This window comes from Sitophilus oryzae, unplaced genomic scaffold (assembly GCF_002938485.1).
Source record: "Sitophilus oryzae breed Bouriz unplaced genomic scaffold, Soryzae_2.0 scaffold_460_pilon_pilon, whole genome shotgun sequence".
Lineage (NCBI taxonomy): Eukaryota > Metazoa > Arthropoda > Insecta > Coleoptera > Curculionidae > Sitophilus > Sitophilus oryzae.
In genome coordinates, this window is record NW_022147041.1 from 193,197 (window position 1) to 211,774 (window position 18,578).

An 18,578-nucleotide genomic window follows, 5' to 3' on the forward strand; every position below is an offset into this window, starting at 1 on the left:
TTTTTTTTTTGGATAAATATACTGAAAATAGTCTTCTATTTCAGATTTTGTCCTTGAATTGAGTATTTTATTTTTTGTGAAAGAGCCCATTCATAGGTACAAGGTGCTGAAGGTAGGTAAATACAGAACTCAATTTTCTTAAAATATTAGTGCCGATTTTGAGAAGTTGTAGATAATATTAATGTCCGCACTAGATAACTACTATAACGTCCGCACTAGAATCAGAATCCTGAGATGCTACGTGCTCTCAACCCTTCTGTATGGAGCAGAGGCGTGGACCCTTCCGACGCATCATGCACGCCTGTGGAGGCATTTGAGATGTGGTGCTATCGGCGCATGCTTAGGATTTCGTGGGTGCATCGCGTGTCAAATGAAACTGTACTACACCGCATCAACAAGGAGTTGGAGTTTCTGGTGAATGTCAAATGTAGAAAACTGGAATACTTCGGACACATCATGCGGAACGAGAAATACTACTACAAAAAAGCCGCGAGATTAATCCGGTTATACCCTTTGTTATTCATAAAATCGAAGTCTTCTACATACATTCATTGAATTTCTTTACATATTCTGTATCTTCGTTCTCAATTTAGTTCTGAATCCAGTTTCTTACTCAAACTTTATACGCTTTTTAACATTTTCCTTTTTTCTACTTGTTATTTTAAAATGGAATAGGTACGTGTACTCGTTTTAGTAAAAATCTAAGACTTGCAAAATCATCAGCAAGTATTTGCTGAGAAAGCTATCGCAGGGTAGTTGCAGGTAGACAAGAGGTATAACAGTATCTATTATAATATGAATCGAATAAGTCCATTTAACATAACTAAGTACTCAAAACTTCTAGAAACAATACTGTGTCATACTTCAAATAAAAATAATAAAAAAATGTTTATGCAAAGAGATGTTTCAAATTAAGTAAATAATATAGAAGCATCTTTGTTGCGTATTATTCAATAGAATCAGTTTTCTGTAAGTAAGTTTACTCCATCTTTAAACAAGCTAAAAACTAAATAGTCTATTTCATGGTACATTTATTCCAGAAAAGCTTCAGAAGTTTTTAAACAGTTAACTATACGTTATAAGAGTTCAGCTCATTTCCGTAATATATAGTGAAAAATAAGACCAAAGGGATAACCGCTGTTCAACGTTTTATTGCCCCTTAAGCAACGGTACAACTACGTTCGTAGTTTCCAGAAAATTTCAAAAATATATATGGGTCACTGATTTGTGTAGCCAGAATCGAATGTGTACTTAAGCAGAACGTCCGAGCTAATAATTTCCGAAGAAATTGCACTTTAAGCGATATTTTGTGACCGTATATTGCTTTATAAATTTCGGTTCCAAATGTGTTTGGCTTAAAGGAACATTAGGTTCGGGATTTAGGACTAGAACAGTATTTACGTGAACTTTAAACGCTCTTAGGGAAGATACATTTTGTTAAAACTTGTTGTTTTACTTTCTGTTCTCTAAAACTAGATATTCTTTAAAATAAAGAGCTAATAGTAATAATGTAATAAATGTAAGAAATATTGCGTGAATTTTTATCTTAGTATTTATTTATACCTGATTTATATTAGGCAGTGTTTAATATACTGTTTTATATACCTTTTGTTTTATACACTTTCTCGAATGGGAATATGACATACCGCCTTTCTGTCTCTGAAATTTAGTCTTAGGTAGATTAATTTCCTCTCAAAAACTTTCTTTAAACATTTTGACTATATTCAATATTATTAAAATTATAAATTTTTAATAATTATGTTTATTTAGTAAATGAAAGGGACAATAGGTATGCACTTTTTATTTGGGTTATTCTCAAATAAAAATTATTAATTCTGGAATCATTATTATCACATAATAGATGAAAGAAATTTGTGAAATTTGTGTTATTAGAGGGAGAGATCAAATCTAGAAACTCCAACTATCCAAAAACAGTAATAGTTTTACATATTCTCTTTAGAAAATTTGTATTCAAATAAAGATCCATTAAAAATTATTAGGAAATATTAATTACATAATTTAGGTTACCTTTATTTTTATTATTCATAGATTTCGTCAAAGCTTTTGACAGTATCCCCCATGCGATGGTATGGAAAACTCTAAACGAAAAATGTGTTATCGGAAAACTAATCAACATAATAAAAAAAAATTACAGGAATGTAATTAAAACGTTCGGTTAAAAATATTTAATTTGAATTAAAAAAAAATAATTTTAATCTGTTTTTAAAAAAATAGTGTTCTCGAATAGTTGCATTTAGATATTTTAAATAGTTTTTTTCTTTGTTCTTTGTATTTTTTTTGCTTCCGACGACGGAAAGAGATATACTTTCCGAAACGTTCAGCATTTTTTTGTCCGTTAGGCAAATTTGTTTAGTAGTAACCCACTGCTAACAGTCTCCGTTGGATTAACGCAGCACTGTTTACAAAAAATAACTATTTTATTTTGTAGATTTTCTTACAGTGGCGAAATACCCATAAGACTTTTTGGAGACTCCATTTAATGTAGGAAACAAAAATGTCGAGAACGTAACGGTGCCGGATACGCGGATATTGTAGCAGAATCAGAAAGAAACAGCGAGCCAACTAATATCCATTTGGACCTCCCATAAACTCTCCACACAAACAAAATTACGAATAGCCAATTCTTACTACAATAATATGACTGTAAGACATGGAAAGTGACGAGAATGCCTACCAATCGCCCACAGGTATTTATCAATCGCTGTTTGAAGAAAATAATAAAAATATTTTAGCCGGACACTATAGGCCATACCGACCTGTTTCATCTTACAAACTAAAAAGAAGAAGGCATTGAAATTCGCAAAAGAAAATAGGGATGGATAGGTCACACTTTGCGGAAACCTGATGGTAACCATAGCGAAATCAGCGTTAAAGTGGAATCCCCAAGGCAAAAGAAAACAAGGACGACCTGCCCAAACATCGAGACGTTCTATAGCGGATGAGCTTCAACATATAGGGTCAATATGGAACGAAACAAAAACAACTGCCAGAAATAGAACTCGATGGACAGCTTTGACTAAAGCCCTTTGCTCCGCAGAGGAGATATAGGATCATATATAAGAAATATTAATACATTTCTCTCCATAGATGGTTCTAATTAAGAAAATCATGCAACCTTTACACCTTACTTTTAACACTGAACGCATGTTTCGCTAACCATGATAGCTTCATCAGCAGATGACTAAAACTATTTTATTCATATGCTGATGATGCTAACGTGGTTAGCAAAACGCGCTTCCTTTATTAAAAGAAAAATACTTTGGTTTATTGTGGTAACTAGTGTTTAATTGTTATTTTTATTTTTTTCTACGTAACATAAGAGATTGGACCCACACCGACGGAAACACCCTTATTCACCAAGCTCTGGACAGAGAGTCATATTAATCGCCAACCTCAACAGAGAAGGCACCTAGGAGGGGGAGGAGTGTTTTATTCTGCTAATATTTAATGGCTGATCGATTCCCGGTTATCTTCATTTTTGCAATAATCCGTAGATCAAATCGCAGAAACAACTGTCAACCAATTTACATCAAAATCTTACTGCCTTCGAAATCCAATTTCGTGAATTTTGCTACATGAATGTTGCCGTGTATTTGGCGACCTCGCAAACTCATTACCATATTTATCGAGATAATTTATGTATACAAAAAAAATATTTCGAAAATTGGAGTTGCTAATTTCCGCATTTATGGAAGTGAAGATCTGACAATTTTCATTCCAGCATTTTGCGGAATACTGGTCCAAGCTGTATACGGTATAACCCTTTAAGAACTTTTATTCTAATTAGCTTCAAAATTGGGTTTACACACCTGTCATCCGTCCTTCATTATTATTTCGTGTCTCATTGTCTCCTCTTCCTCCCAAAACCCAAGGAGGTCAATTAGTAGGACAAAAAGACCACAACAAGAACCCAAGCAAATTTAATGCCTTATTTTCGGTCAGACCACAATGTTACCGCTTAAATTTATCGAGTTTGGAAGGCTGGAGCCAATTAACATGCGCGATGTGTACGTATGTGCTCGTTCATTAAGCAAATTTACGTCTAGAACCGCTGCCTGTGTGGCAAATTTCCTATGAAAAAACCGCGCGCCGATATTTGAGTCGTTTGCCTAAACTATTAACGGGAATTAAACAATTTGCATAAAGTTGTACTTATATACAGTTTGAAAATTTGCCGTTATTAAATTAGGAAAACTAGAGAGGCGCGGGATTTACGCGGGGCTGACGGGCTAAAAACGGAATACGCTCCGGAGTTTTTGTTTGCTTTATAAGTTTCGGGGGAACAATTTGGCTTTAAGCGCCGCAGAGTTATGTATTTCCATAATTTCCAGCTAAAAATAAACTTAGCGCGCGGTGACACGTGTCAAACTTAAGCACGTAATATGATTTATAAATTTGGAACACGAAATTCAACAAAACTGTTATTTTTCAGTCGGCTCTTTGTATGTAGCGTATACGTTATAAGTTTAATATTAATGCTTGTAGCAATTCAACGAGGTTTAAGGAATAACTTCAACAAGGATGAGTTATGAGACCATGGATATTTCTTATCTTTATATAGCGCGTATTGCATCTCCGACCTGAACATACGAAATCCCATACAAACTTTATAAATTATAAATAAAGTTCTCAATAGAGAAAAATATATTTCAAACTTTTTAAAGAATCTTTGAAATGAAGCAACTTGTTCGTTTTGAATAATTTATATAAATTCTTTTTTGAATTATGAGCGATACAAAAACTCTAAATTAACCGAAAACTTAAAATAATCAACAATTTCAAATTATATCACAATACCTATTACCTCATATCAACAACTGTTAAACAATTAAGCATCGAAAATTACTGCCTTCCAAATCCAATATCGTTAATTTTGCAGCACGCATGTTGCCGTCTACTTGATGAGCTTGTACACTTATTGCCATATCTTCGTATTGTTACGTTTTTCGTCGGTTCCGTGTGGATAGAAAGTCACAATTTATTTAAACACTATTTATTTAACACTAATTAACAAAAATAATAACGATAAAAGACTTATAGAACTATTTACAAACGATTTATAACTAAGAATTTATTTTGAATTTTAGCGCGTCAACTGTATATTTATAACTGCCCTCTCTAGGCTACTACTGCCGCCGGCTTTTATACCGACAGGTAAAAGAAATCTAGAATAGTCCAAAGATCGTTAGGCGCATAGGGAAGGTTTTCGAATGTTCTCGTATGTACGAGTCCATTCTAGTGGGTCTCGATTCTTCTCGAACGAATGAATCATTGCGGTGTCTATGCAATGTTAAGGTCATCCGAGGGCGGGCCATATTGTGAGGTTAGGTCGAGTCCACACCGGCTCGCAACACTGCCCCCTTCTTAGGCACATGCTCGTCCCGAGATGTATACGGTGAATGAGGTATTTGCAAAGCTGGCCCCTGGTACATTGCGAAGTCTGGTAGAAATAGCAGTCTACAGTTTTCTCTCCCGATCTCAGCTTTGGGTTGTAGCAGCAAACGAGGATCTCGATTCCCGTAAATCTGAACAAGACTTCAATCATGTTCCGGATTGTACGCCAACTCAAACCATCGAGTCCACACGCCAGCTTCGGAATGGCTAATCGTGCAATGTTGTTGTTTAGCAGGGCTTCTCTCAGTTCAATCAGGGTCTTCCATAGATTGAGATAAGTCGGCTTACTCGGGGACCATTCCTTGGTGACCAGGTAGAAGATGTGCCTTGCTTGACCATGTGCATTGTCGGTTAGCCTCAAGACGCTTCCAACCTCTGGATCCTGTCGGCGTAGTTCTCCGACACGCCCAAACTTCTCATTGAACGTCGCAGCGATTCCTCTGGACATCCGCAAATCTCGAGCCACACAATGAGCGAGCGAATAATCAGGAGGCACGGAAAAGAGGTCTCGTTGATCTTCTTTGGTTACACCATAGCGAGCCTTCTCACTGCTGTTGTATCGGGCCATGAAATCGTCAAAGGACATCTCCGAATCAGGGGGATCAAAGCTGCAGGTTCTCACGGTCCCAGCACGATCTTCTATTTCGCCTTGGTAGGGGCTCAAACGGTTGAAATGGACTACCCTCGGTTTTCCTTTTGGCAATTTTCTGATACGGTATACGACGTCATTAATTCTATCCATGACTTCGTATGGCCCTTCCCACGAGGATTGTAGCTTCGGAGATAACCCACGACGTCTCTGCGGGTTATATAGCCACACCAACTTCCCTGGTTGGTATCCTCCATGCTCAGCTTGAATGTCGTAGTGTTCCTTCATTCGGTCACTAGCACTTTGAATATTTAGGCGGACTCTCTGATGAATGTCGTCCATCCTTTGACGTAGTGTGTGGACATAATCTTCTCCGGCGACTTCTTCTCCCGGTCGGCAACCAAATTTCAGATCACAGGGTAGGCGCACTTCCCGTCCCATAACGATGCTGGCTGGAGTTTGCCCTGTAGATTCTTGGACGGATGAACGGTAGGCCAACAGGAACAGGTGAAGAAATTTGTCCCAGTCTCTTTGGTGGTCAGAGACTACTTTGGCCAGATAACGGTTGATAGTTCTGTTCATGCGTTCAACCATCCCATCGGATTGTGGATGTAGAGCAGTCGTCCTGGTCTTGCGGATGTTCAGGACTTCACAGACGCCTTGGAACAGATTGGACTCAAAGTTTCTTCCCTGATCTGAATGAAGCTCCATGGGAACACCAAACCTGCAGATCCATTCTTTAACAAGGGCATCAGCAATCGTGGACGCTTCTTGATTTGGCAACGCGTAGGCCTCGACCCATTTGCTGAAGTAATCCATTACTACCACAATGTATTTGTTGCCATCGTTCGTCTCCGGGAAAGGACCAGCCACGTCGATCGCTATTCGTTCGAAGGGACTACCAACATTGTACTGGCGCATAGGGGCTTTACCACGCTTTTGTGGCCCATTAATGGCTGCGCAAATGTCACATTTCTTACACCAGGCCCTCACATCTTCTTTGCAGTTCACCCAGTAGAACCGTTCACGCAGCTTGCCAAGTGTCTTGGTAACACCAAGATGTCACCGCTGGTTCCATTGTGAACTTCCGCCAAGACTTCCGGGACCCTCTTCTTTGGAATGACGATCTGCCTTCTCTCTTCTTGTCCCTCTGGTCTCACAATCACTCGGCGAAGTAATCCGTTATCTATTACCAATGAATTCCACTGGGACCAGTACGACTTCACGTTCGGCGAATATCTGCAAACTTCCTCCCACGTTGGTCTCTGGTCCGCGTTTTTCCAGTTAATCACCAAGCCCAACTCTGGATCACTGATTTGGTCATTTGCAAGATCTTCGGTTTGCCAACTATCACCAACCACAGTCGTCCTTAAGACTTTCACTTCTTTCTCTTCTTTGCAACGATTTCCCATCTGTCCGCAATTCCAACAGCGAATCGGTCCCCCCTTCTTACTCATATACTGATCCAGTACTTTCCGCACAATCCTTTCCACTTTGGAATCGTCGGAACTCTCCTCAACAGCCCGTACAAATCCTAGAGACCTAGAGCATTCTTTCGCGGCCTCAAATTCCAGGGCACGTGCTAGGGCATCTCCCAAATGCGTTGGATGAGCTAAAAGAAGTGTTTGCCTTGTCTCGTTGTCACATAAACCATCAATAAAAGCCTGTACTTTTAAGCGCTCCATAACATTTTCGGGCATAGCAGGGTACGCAAGGCGAACGAGGCGGGCTACGTCGGCTTCAAACTCCTGCAGAGACTCATTTGACTTTTGAATGCGATTTTTTAGCTGGGAATGATAGACATGTTCCAAATGAGCTTGGCCGTACCTCATTTCTAAATGTCGTACCAATTGCTGATAATCTCCCTGTTCCGATGTGACAATGTCTGCAGGATATCAGTCGCATCTCTCGCAGTGACAGTCAAAGCGGTAGCCTTTTCAGCGATTGTCCATCCGTTCGCTCTCGCAGCGGCCTCAAACTGGCAAAAATAATTGGCCCAAGCGGTTTTTCCGTCAAACTGTGGAGGCTTTAATAACTGACTTTGAGATATACTTATTTTCGACTAGTTTCGGTGCCTCCGATGTTTCTTGACATTTTTGGTGAATTGGCCTTTTCTATTTCTTGTTTTAAAATTTCGATTTTTCTATTTACATCGTCCTCAATTTGTGTTATTTTGTCTTGTAGCCCCGTAGAATTCTCTATAATCTTTTCTTCTAATTCCCTGGAATTTTCTGTTATCTTTTCTTCTAAATTAAGTATTTTATTATTAAAGCTGGCCTGTATGTCTTTAGAATTTTCTGCGATCTTATCTTCTAGAATATTAATTAAATCCTGGGAATTTTTCATCATTTTATCTTCTAAATTATTCAAATTGCCGTTTAAATTGTCTTGCAATTCCCGGGAATTTTCTGTAATTTTGTCATTCAAACTGTCTTCTAATTTTTGAGAGTTTTCCGTCATTTTAGCTTCTAATTTTGTAGGCACGAGTCAAGGTCACCTTCGAACTCAAAGCAAAATGTGTCCGGATCCTCGCCTTCCTCCCTCAAAACGTCTCTCAGTCTGGTTTGCAAAATGCTTTTCTTTCCATCTGTCTCGCACTCTCTCTCTTCCAATATGGATTTCAGTTCGGACACTTTCAAGTCTTTCAACAATTTCTTCGGAGCCATGGTCAGTCTTTTTATTCTTCTAGTCTATCACACACGCCACACTTGACACCAATTGTTACGTTTTTCGTCGGTTCCGTGTGGATAGAAAGTCACAATTTATTTAAACACTATTTATTTAACACTAATTAACAAAAATAATAACGATAAAAGACTTATAGAACTATTTACAAACGATTTATAACTAAGAATTTATTTTGAATTTTAGCGCGTCAACTGTATAATTATAACTGCCCCCTGTAGGCCACGGCCGCCGGCTTTTATACCGGCAGGTAAAGAACTCTAGACTTGTCCATAGATCGTTAGGTGCGTAGAGAAGGTTTTCGAATGTTCTCGTATGTACTCGTCCATTCCAGTGGGACTCGATTCTTCTCGAACGAATGAATCATTGCGGTGTCTATGCGATGTTAAGGTCATCCGAGGGCGGGCCATATTGTGAGGTTAGGTCGAGTCCACACCGGCCCGCAACAGTATAAAAAAAATATTTCGAAAATTTGAGGTACTAATTCCAGCACATATTGGATTGAAGATCTGACAATTTTTATTTCAACATTCAGCCAGAACACTGACTCAAGCTGTAGACGGTATAACCCTTAAAACCATTTTCTAACTAGCCATAAATTTGGGATTATATACCTGTCGTCACTTCTTCAGTATTATTTCGTGTCTCATTGTCTTCTCTTCTTCCCGAAGTGCAAAGAGGTCAATTAGTAGGCGAAAAAGACCACAACAAGAAATAAAGCAAATTTAATGCCTTATTTTCGGTTAGACCACGATGCTACCGCTTAAATTTATCGAGTTTGGCAGGCTGGAACTGTTATTTTTCAGTCAGCTCTTTGTATGTAGTGTATATATTATAAGTTTAATATCAATGCTTGTAGCAATTCAACGAGGTTGAAGGAATAGCTTCAACAAGGATGAGTTATGAGACCGTGGATATTTCTTATCTTTATATAGCGCGTGTTGCATCTCCGACCTGAACATACGAAATCCCATGCAAATTTTATAAATAATAAATAAAGTTCTGAATTATTTTAGAGAAACATATTTTTCAAACTTTAATGAATCTTTGAAATGGAGCAACTTGTTCATTTTGAATAATTTATACAAATTCTTTTTTGAATTATGAGCGATACAAAAATTCTAAATTAACTGAAAACTTAAAATAATCCGCTCCCGATCAAACAAAAAACAATCTCAAATTATATCACAATATCTATTACCTCATAACAACAACTGTCAAACAATTAAGCATCGAAAATTACTGCCTTCCAAATCCAATATCGTTAATTTTGCAGCATGCATGTTGCCGTCTACTTGATGAGCTTGTACACTTATTGCCATATCTTCGTATAAAAAAAATATTTCGAACATTTGAGGTACTAATTCCAGCATATATTGGATTGAAGATCTGACAGTTTTTACTTCAACATTCAGCCAGAACACTGACTCAAGCTGTAGACGGTATAACCCTTAAAACCATTTTCTAACTAATCATAAATTTGGGATTATATACCTGTCGTCACTCCTTCAGTATTATTTCGTGTCTCATTGTCTTCTCTTCTTCCCGAAGTGCAAAGAGGCCAATTAGTAGGCGAAAAAGACCACAATAAGAAATCTGGCAAATTTAGGGCCTTATTTTCGGTCAGACCACGATGCTACCGCTTAAATTTATCGAGTTTGGAAGGCTGGAGCCAATTAACATGCGCGATGTGTACGTATGTGCTCGTTCATTAAGCAAATTTACGTCTAGAACCGCTGCCTGTGCGGCAAATTTCCTAGGAAAAAACCGCGCGCCGATATTTGAGTCGTTTGCCCAAACTATTAACGGGAATTAAACAATTTGCATAAAGTTGTACTTATATACAGTTTGAAAATTTGCCATTATTAAATTAGGAAAACTAGAGAGGCGCGGGATTTACGCGGGGCTGACGGGCTAAAAACGGAATACGCCCCGGAGTTTTTGTTTGCTTTATAAGTTTCGGGGGAACAATTTGGCTTTAAGCGCCGCAGAGTTATGTATTTCCATAATTTCCAGCTAAAAATAAACTTAGCGCGCGGTGACACGTGTCAAACTTAAGCACGTAATATGATTTATAAATTTGGAACACGAAATTCAACAAAAACTGTTATTTTTCAGTCGGCTCTTTGTATGTAGTGTATACGTTATACGTTTAATATGAATACTTGTAGAAATTCAATGAGGTTTAAGGAATAGCTTCAACAAGGATTAGTTATGAGACCGTGGATATTTCTTATCTTTATATAGCGCGTGTTGCATCTCCGACCTGAACATACGAAATCCCATGCAAATTATATAAATTATAAATAAAGTTCTCAATAGAGAAAAATATATTTCAAACTTTTTAAAGAATCTTTGAAATGAAGCAACTTGTTCATTTTGAATAATTTATACAAATTCTTTTTTGAATTATGAGCGATACAAAAACTCTAAATTAACCGAAAACTTAAAATAATCAACAATTTCAAATTATATCACAATATCTATTACCTCATAACAACAACTGTTAAACAATTAAGCATCGAAAATTACTGCCTTCCAAATCCAATATCGTTAATTTTGCAGCACGCATGTTGCCGTCTACTTGATGAGCTTGTACACTTATTGCCATATCTTCGTATAAAAAAAAATATTTCGAAAATTTGAGGTACTAATTCCAGCATATATATTGGATTGAAGATCTGACAGTTTTTACTTCAACATTCAGCCAGAACACTGACTCAAGCTGTAGACGGTATAACCCTTAAAACCATTTTCTAACTAGCCATAAAATTCGGATTATATACCTGTCGCCACTCCTTCATTATTATTTCGTGTCTCATTGTCTCCTCTTCCTCCCAAAACCCAAAGAGGTCAATTAGTAGGCGAAAAATACCACAACAAGAAATCTGGCAAATTTAGGGCCTTATTTTCGGTCAGACCACGATGTTACCGCTTAAATTTATCGAGTTTGGAAGGCTGGAGCCAATTAACATGCGCGATGTGTACGTATGTGCTCGTTCATTAAGCAAATTTACGTCTAGAACCGCTGCCTGTGTGGCAAATTTCCTATGAAAAAACCGCGCGCCGATATTTGAGTCGTTTGCCTAAACTATTAACGGGAATTAAACAATTTGCATAAAGTTGTACTTATATACAGTTTGAAAATTTGCCGTTATTAAATTAGGAAAACTAGAGAGGCGCGGGATTTACGCGGGGCTGACGGGCTAAAAACGGAATACGCTCCGGAGTTTTTGTTTGCTTTATAAGTTTCGGGGGAACAATTTGGCTTTAAGCGCCGCAGAGTTATGTATTTCCATAATTTCCAGCTAAAAATAAACTTAGCGCGCGGTGACACGTGTCAAACTTAAGCACGTAATATGATTTATAAATTTGGAACACGAAATTCAACAAAAACTGTTATTTTTCAGTCGGCTCTTTGTATGTAGCGTATACGTTATAAGTTTAATATTAATACTTGTAGAAATTCAATGAGGTTTAAGGAATAGCTTCAACAAGGATTAGTTATGAGACCGTGGATATTTCTTATCTTTATATAGCGCGTGTTGCATCTCCGACCTGAACATACGAAATCCCATGCAAATTTTATAAATTATAAATAAAGTTCTCAATAGAGAAAAATATATTTCAAACTTTTTAAAGAATCTTTGAAATGAAGCAACTTGTTCATTTTGAATAATTTATACAAATTCTTTTTTGAATTATGAGCGATACAAAAACTCTAAATTAACCGAAAACTTAAAATAATCAACAATTTCAAATTATATCACAATATCTATTACCTCATAACAACAACTGTTAAACAATTAAGCATCGAAAATTACTGCCTTCCAAATCCAATATCGTTAATTTTGCAGCACGCATGTTGCCGTCTACTTGCTGAGCTTGTAAACTTATTGCCATATCTTCGTATAAAAAAATATTTCGAAAATTTGAGGTACTGATTCCAGCATATATTGGATAGAAGATCTGACAATTTTTACTTCAACATTCAGTCAGAACACTGATTCAACTTGTAGACGGTATAACCCTTAAAACCATTTTCTAACTAGCCATAAAATTGGGATTATATAGGGTTGTTCACCACATACGACACGGAGTATTGTAGCTAAACGATTAGATTTTTACAAATTGTAAGTTTTGGGTTCGTTGAAGGACTATTAGAGCTACAATTTAAAAATATTTTTGCAAGATACAGAGTGTCCCAAATAAATAAAAAATATCAAAGTTTTATTTTTTTAAATGGAACATCCTGTATATTATTACATTTTTAGTTTCTACGATTAAAATAAATAAGGTTTATTACACCTAAACCTTACCGTTTTTGAAATATTTTCAATTTTGTGAAATTGCAGTAAAAATTTTAGGGCTTCATTTCTCCAAGGGTATCAAAGTTTTTAGTACTAAATATTTACTGAAGTTTGTTTATTGATCAGTTATTGTGTTGCAATAATAAAAATATTACTACTTTATACAGAGTGTCTAAAAATTTATTTTAAATAATTACTAGTTTTAAACGGCAATAACTTGTTTAATTTAAACGGAACACCCTGTATATTTTATGAAAATCAGATGCACAATTTAATTGTCTATCAAATTGTATTATACCACTTTTTACCTATCCCTTCAAGTTTCCGTAGAAAATGCATTTTCTTGTAATTTAGAACTCAATTATCAATATACCCATGGAATACTGACATTTTAGATTATTTTTAAAGATGTTCCAAATTTTTAAAGAGGACAGATACTAATATTGTCAATATAGTTCATAGTTCGTTTATTTCATTAAAAACGGTTAAATATTTGTTAAAGAGGATCAATAAAATTAATATGATTCCAGGGGGGCAATTTTTGGCTATTCGTTTCCTTGCAAATTGTTCGCAACTTTTCGATCAACACTAAAATCCAATTTTTAAGTGTTCGTATTTTTGCGTATTAGCAAATTTCCCTGCGTTCTCTTGCGAGCGGATCGACAGCATCGTAAGGGTATGTTTTCTAAGTGCGCTTATTAGATTTGATAGTTCCAAGTTTGTAGTTGGGTTTAGGTGTATCAATAATAGTAGTGATAATGAATGTTTTGGCCATTCGAAACCTAGAAAATGCAGAACTGCAATACCGCCCTAATGTTTTGCGCAATCCGGGGAATGCGTTCATAGAACTGAGTGAAAGGTAATTTATTAAAAATAAAAATATTTCGGTTATCCAAAGACTTGTGCCGTTTTTTAATTCAGTTACTTGAGCCGTACATGCGACCACAAAGAAGACTGATTGGGATGTGCAAAGCCGGGTAACATTTTTCTCTATTATTGTATATCTATGAAGTAACATTAAATTTCAGATTTTAGCTTTAGCTGCTTTGAAATTTTACGGAAGTGGTTGTTACCAGCCCGGATATTGCTTTAAATAAATACATCGATATGTACCAAGCCTCGGTTTCTCATTCAATTGATGAAGTTACCAACGGTCTAAACCATCCAGAGATATCCGATCAATGGGTTGAATTTACAAATAATTTTGAAAAACTCAACAGAATAGAGAACAGTATGGTTTTGCAATACGGGTATTTATTGCATTGCCTATTGCAATTGCAATTTCTTTACAAATATTAACGTTACTTTTTGCTTTTCTCTAACATTAGTTCCACGTTTTTTTTCCATTATTAACCCACTTGACCAACAACACAACAAACCTCGATTATCGATACCAAGTAATGAAAAGTAAATAAACAGTAAAAAATACGGTTAAACTGGAGAGAATTTAGTTTTTCACTGTGATTTGCGACGTTGCCACAGTTCCGGCTCGTAATTTTGCGTACGCTCACGACGATCGCAAATTAAGATGCGAAGATGGCTGAAAAATTGAATTTTTAAAACGCATTCGTTTTCTAACACTCGCAAAGTTGCGCGTTCGCATGTAAACGATCAATTCCAAAAATTGCCCCCCAGTATTCAAACTACATTAATTGACTGTTTGCGTTGATTAATAATAGTTGCTCCAAATATGAAAAAAACTGAATTTTGTATATTAGACAGTGTGGTAAAAGTAACACCTTAAAAATTTTATTTTATTTTTTGACGAATTCTTATTTATAACAACAGAGACGTTAATTTTCATAACTTATGGTATTGATTTCTGAGTCAAATACACATTTATTTAGAATAATTTATTAATTAAAACAATTAAGTATCTAATTAATTAGTATAGGGGCAGAAATAATAGTGGTGGTATATTTAATTAATGGTATACTCTTTTTATAAAAGATTTAATTACTTTTTTTTTCTTGCATGCAAAATGGGCTAGTAATATTATCGTTTGCTAAAAACGATAATATTACTAGTCACATTATTACATTTGTTGCTTTAAAAACAATCTAAATACCATCCACATATTCCATGGGTATAATGATAAATGAGGTCTAAATTATAAGAAAAATGGATTGAAAAAAAACTTGAAGGGATAGGTAAAAACTGATGTAATACAATTTGATAGACAATTAAATTTTGCATCTGATTCTCCTAAAATATACAGGGCGTTCCATTTAAATTAAACAAGTTATTGCCGTTTAAAGCTAGAAGTTATTTAAAATAAATTTGTAAAAATATTTTTAAATTGTAGCTCTAATAGCTCTTCAACGAACCCAATACTTACAATTTGTAAAAATCAAATCGTTTAGCTACAATACTCCGTGTCGTATGTAGTGAACAACCCTGTATACCTGTCGTCACTCCTTCAGTATTATTTCGTGTCTCATTGTCTTCTCTTCCTCCCGAAGCGCAAAGAGGGCAATTAGTAGGCGAAAAAGACCACAACAAGAAACCTGGGAAATTTAGTGCCTTATTTTCGGCCAGACCACGAAGCTACCGCTTAAATTTATCGAGTTTGGCAGGCTGGAGGCAATTAACATGCGCGATGTGTACGTATGTGCTCGTTCATTAAGCAAATTTACGTCTAGAACCGCTGCCTGCGGCAAATTCCCTAGTAAAAAACCACGAGCCGATATTCGAGTCGTTTGCCCAAACTCAACACAAGTCGACCTAAACTTCCATGGAATCAAGAAATCGACAGAGCCATGTCAAAAAGGAACTTACTACCAGGAGATTGGAATAACAGACGGAGATGGCGTATGGAGACCGAAGGGCGATGAAAGACGCTATAAAAACCGGATATACATAATAAAATTAAAAGGTTAACTTCAATACAGTATTTGCGTCATATTCTCATCTCAAATTTTGAACGTCGAAAGTGTTTGGAACATCAAGACCATGAAGAAGAACATAGATGTAATTTTATATTTTGTAAAATACAGTCATTTCCAATTAAAATGATCGTCTTTGTCCCAGTTATATAGTGATTAAAGCATCCGAGCTTTAATTAAGGCGCTACTTTAGTTCTCGTACATGCAGTAGTTAATGCCGTAACCGCAACTATCACTGCCTTTGTTCGACGAACAAACTCCCTCGGCACAGGGGTCGTTGTTTCCGTAATACTCTATTTAACTTGTACTATTCCAGTTAGATTTCACCTGGGCGAGACGCACAAAACAATTTTCTTGTGACATTATTCAGTCCTTTATAAATAAATAAGGAAATTAATTCAAAGGGATCTAATCTAGGTTTAGAGGTATTTAGAATATGGAGTAAATAAAAATTTAATTTTCATAATATACCAGATATACACGACTTGAATAATTAATGACACTGTTACACTCATAAAAATACGACGGTTGTCTTCTAAGTTTTTACATAAAGTGAAACAGGAACGCACAAGTTCGAAACAAAGTGTTTTATTGCTTTTCGAAATATTCGCCCTTAAGGTCTATATATTTTTGCATACGCTCAAACCAATTCTGGAAACATTTTTTCTACTGGTTTTGAAAGTCTTTAAGAGCTTCTTGAGGTGATAAAAATCTTTTGCAGGCACCTTTTGCAGGCATTCTTTTTAAAGTACTTCCATATTTTGCTTTAAAATAATTAATAAACAATATCGTAGGCACTTAGTAAGCACTTTGTCACAATCCACAACACAAAATGAACGTATTTATACACTCTATAGTTTTAAAAACTTTAAAAACACCTTTTTCACATTTAAAGATCGCGCACACTATACCTGCACGGACCGGCACGGACCAGACCAGTAAAATCTACCGGTGAAGGTGACCGTGTTATTTAATAGAGTAGAGCACACTAGACCAGTACCAGCACGTACCGCCACAAGCCACGACCGTCAAAACAGGTCGTGTCGTCAGGGACAAATATGACCGGCAATATTTATGCCTGGTCGTGCTGGTCCGACCTAATGTGCGCACCGGCGAACCAGCACACCTCCACAAACATGCAAATATTGAAGGGTTTGTCAGTATTTCGAGTACGCTAGCTGGCTCAAGTCGCATGATGTAGGTTAAATTTCGTTTATTTTTGTTCGAACCTTTAAATCGTTTTAAATATGAATGAAGAAAAGCTTATTTTACTGGTACAAAAGTATCCAGAGCTGTGCGATACGAGCCAAGCATTTTATATATAGAGACCAAGAAAGAAATGATGCAATATGGGAGTCGATAGCAAAAAAAATAATCAAATTTGATTTGTGACATTCGAAAATATTGGAAAAACTTTTCTTCGAATATTTTTAATTCAGGAAACAAATGATGAAATTCGCCACATTGCTTTCTCTTTTGATTTATAGGGTGAACCCAAAATTTTCTTTTTTTCTTAGCTTCCTTCTCTTCCTCCTCTTCTTCACACAACATGGCTAAAATAATAATTTCTTCCCCTGAACTACTCATTTTCAATACTATGTTGCACGCTCTAGTAGTTGAGCCTTGACAACTGTACTTTTTTCGAAACTCTCGCTTATGTTGCTGGTCTGTGGCGGTAAAGTGTGCGATGTCATGCAGGATGCAGGTTTGTGCTGTGCTGGTCCGTACTGGTCCGTGTAGGTATAGTGTGCGCGATCTTTTAAAATTCACAAAATAATTAACTCAAAATTTCTCAGCTGTTATTTTTATAAGTTTACCATAGGCAAGGACTACAATAACGTCACAACTGTCAGCTGAAGCGCGGGAAGAGACGAACGTACGTCTTATGAGGATGAGCAATCCTATTAGTATACCGTTCTTGGCTGTGGTGCACAGTTTCTAGGTTTATTTCATACGTTTGGAAATGTTTTTACTGTGCTCTCTTTGTTTAGCAACGGCCCAGCTACGGCCAAACACCGGTTCCTATTAGAACACCGAAGTTAAGCGACGTAAGGCGATACTAGTGGATGGACGGGTGACCGGTTCGAAACTCTGTATCGTGCTGTTGTCCAATAAAGGCAAAAGTGTAAAATCTATTGACACATACTGCTCATTCACGCCGGTTCGAGGCCGGATGAGATCGGATATCTCGTGAGTAAGAGTTGATTTAGACACTTGCCAAGTCGGTAGGTCATTGACCATGATATGGCCGAGGACCGCGGTTCGGATTCCGCGTAAACACAGTAGACTCCGTCCAGATTAGCCCGGCAGCAAAAAGGAGACGTTAACCGAAATCTTTACTTTACTTTTCTCTTTGTTTAATACATTATAAACGCATTGTACTCTTCTTACATATGGAAATCTGGAATCAAAACTAACCTTTGCCAGCCCTTCCTTAAAGCTCCCCCTTATCCGGAGAATAAATTATTCAAAATTTTATCAACTCTTAAATTACCCACGGAGTTTTTAAGAAAAATAAAAGCTATCGCAGTAGTGCAACGCGATGATAAAAAATTAAATGATATTATATCGGCACTATCATGTGATATAAAACTACAAGAACGATTTTAAACACCCGTCTTGTAGATGTCGCCGCTTATACCCATTTTATTAAATAAATCTGGTATGCGGATAAAAAATATCTTCGATTTAAGT

At 36.5% G+C, this 18,578-nt stretch overlaps 1 protein-coding gene across 1 annotated transcript in view; it reads right to left on the reverse strand.

The window, feature by feature from the left end:
• Window positions 1-18,578, reverse strand: part of LOC115885855 — a 335,423-nt gene that overhangs the window by 109,618 nt on the left and 207,227 nt on the right. The gene's annotated exons all lie outside the window — the stretch shown is intronic.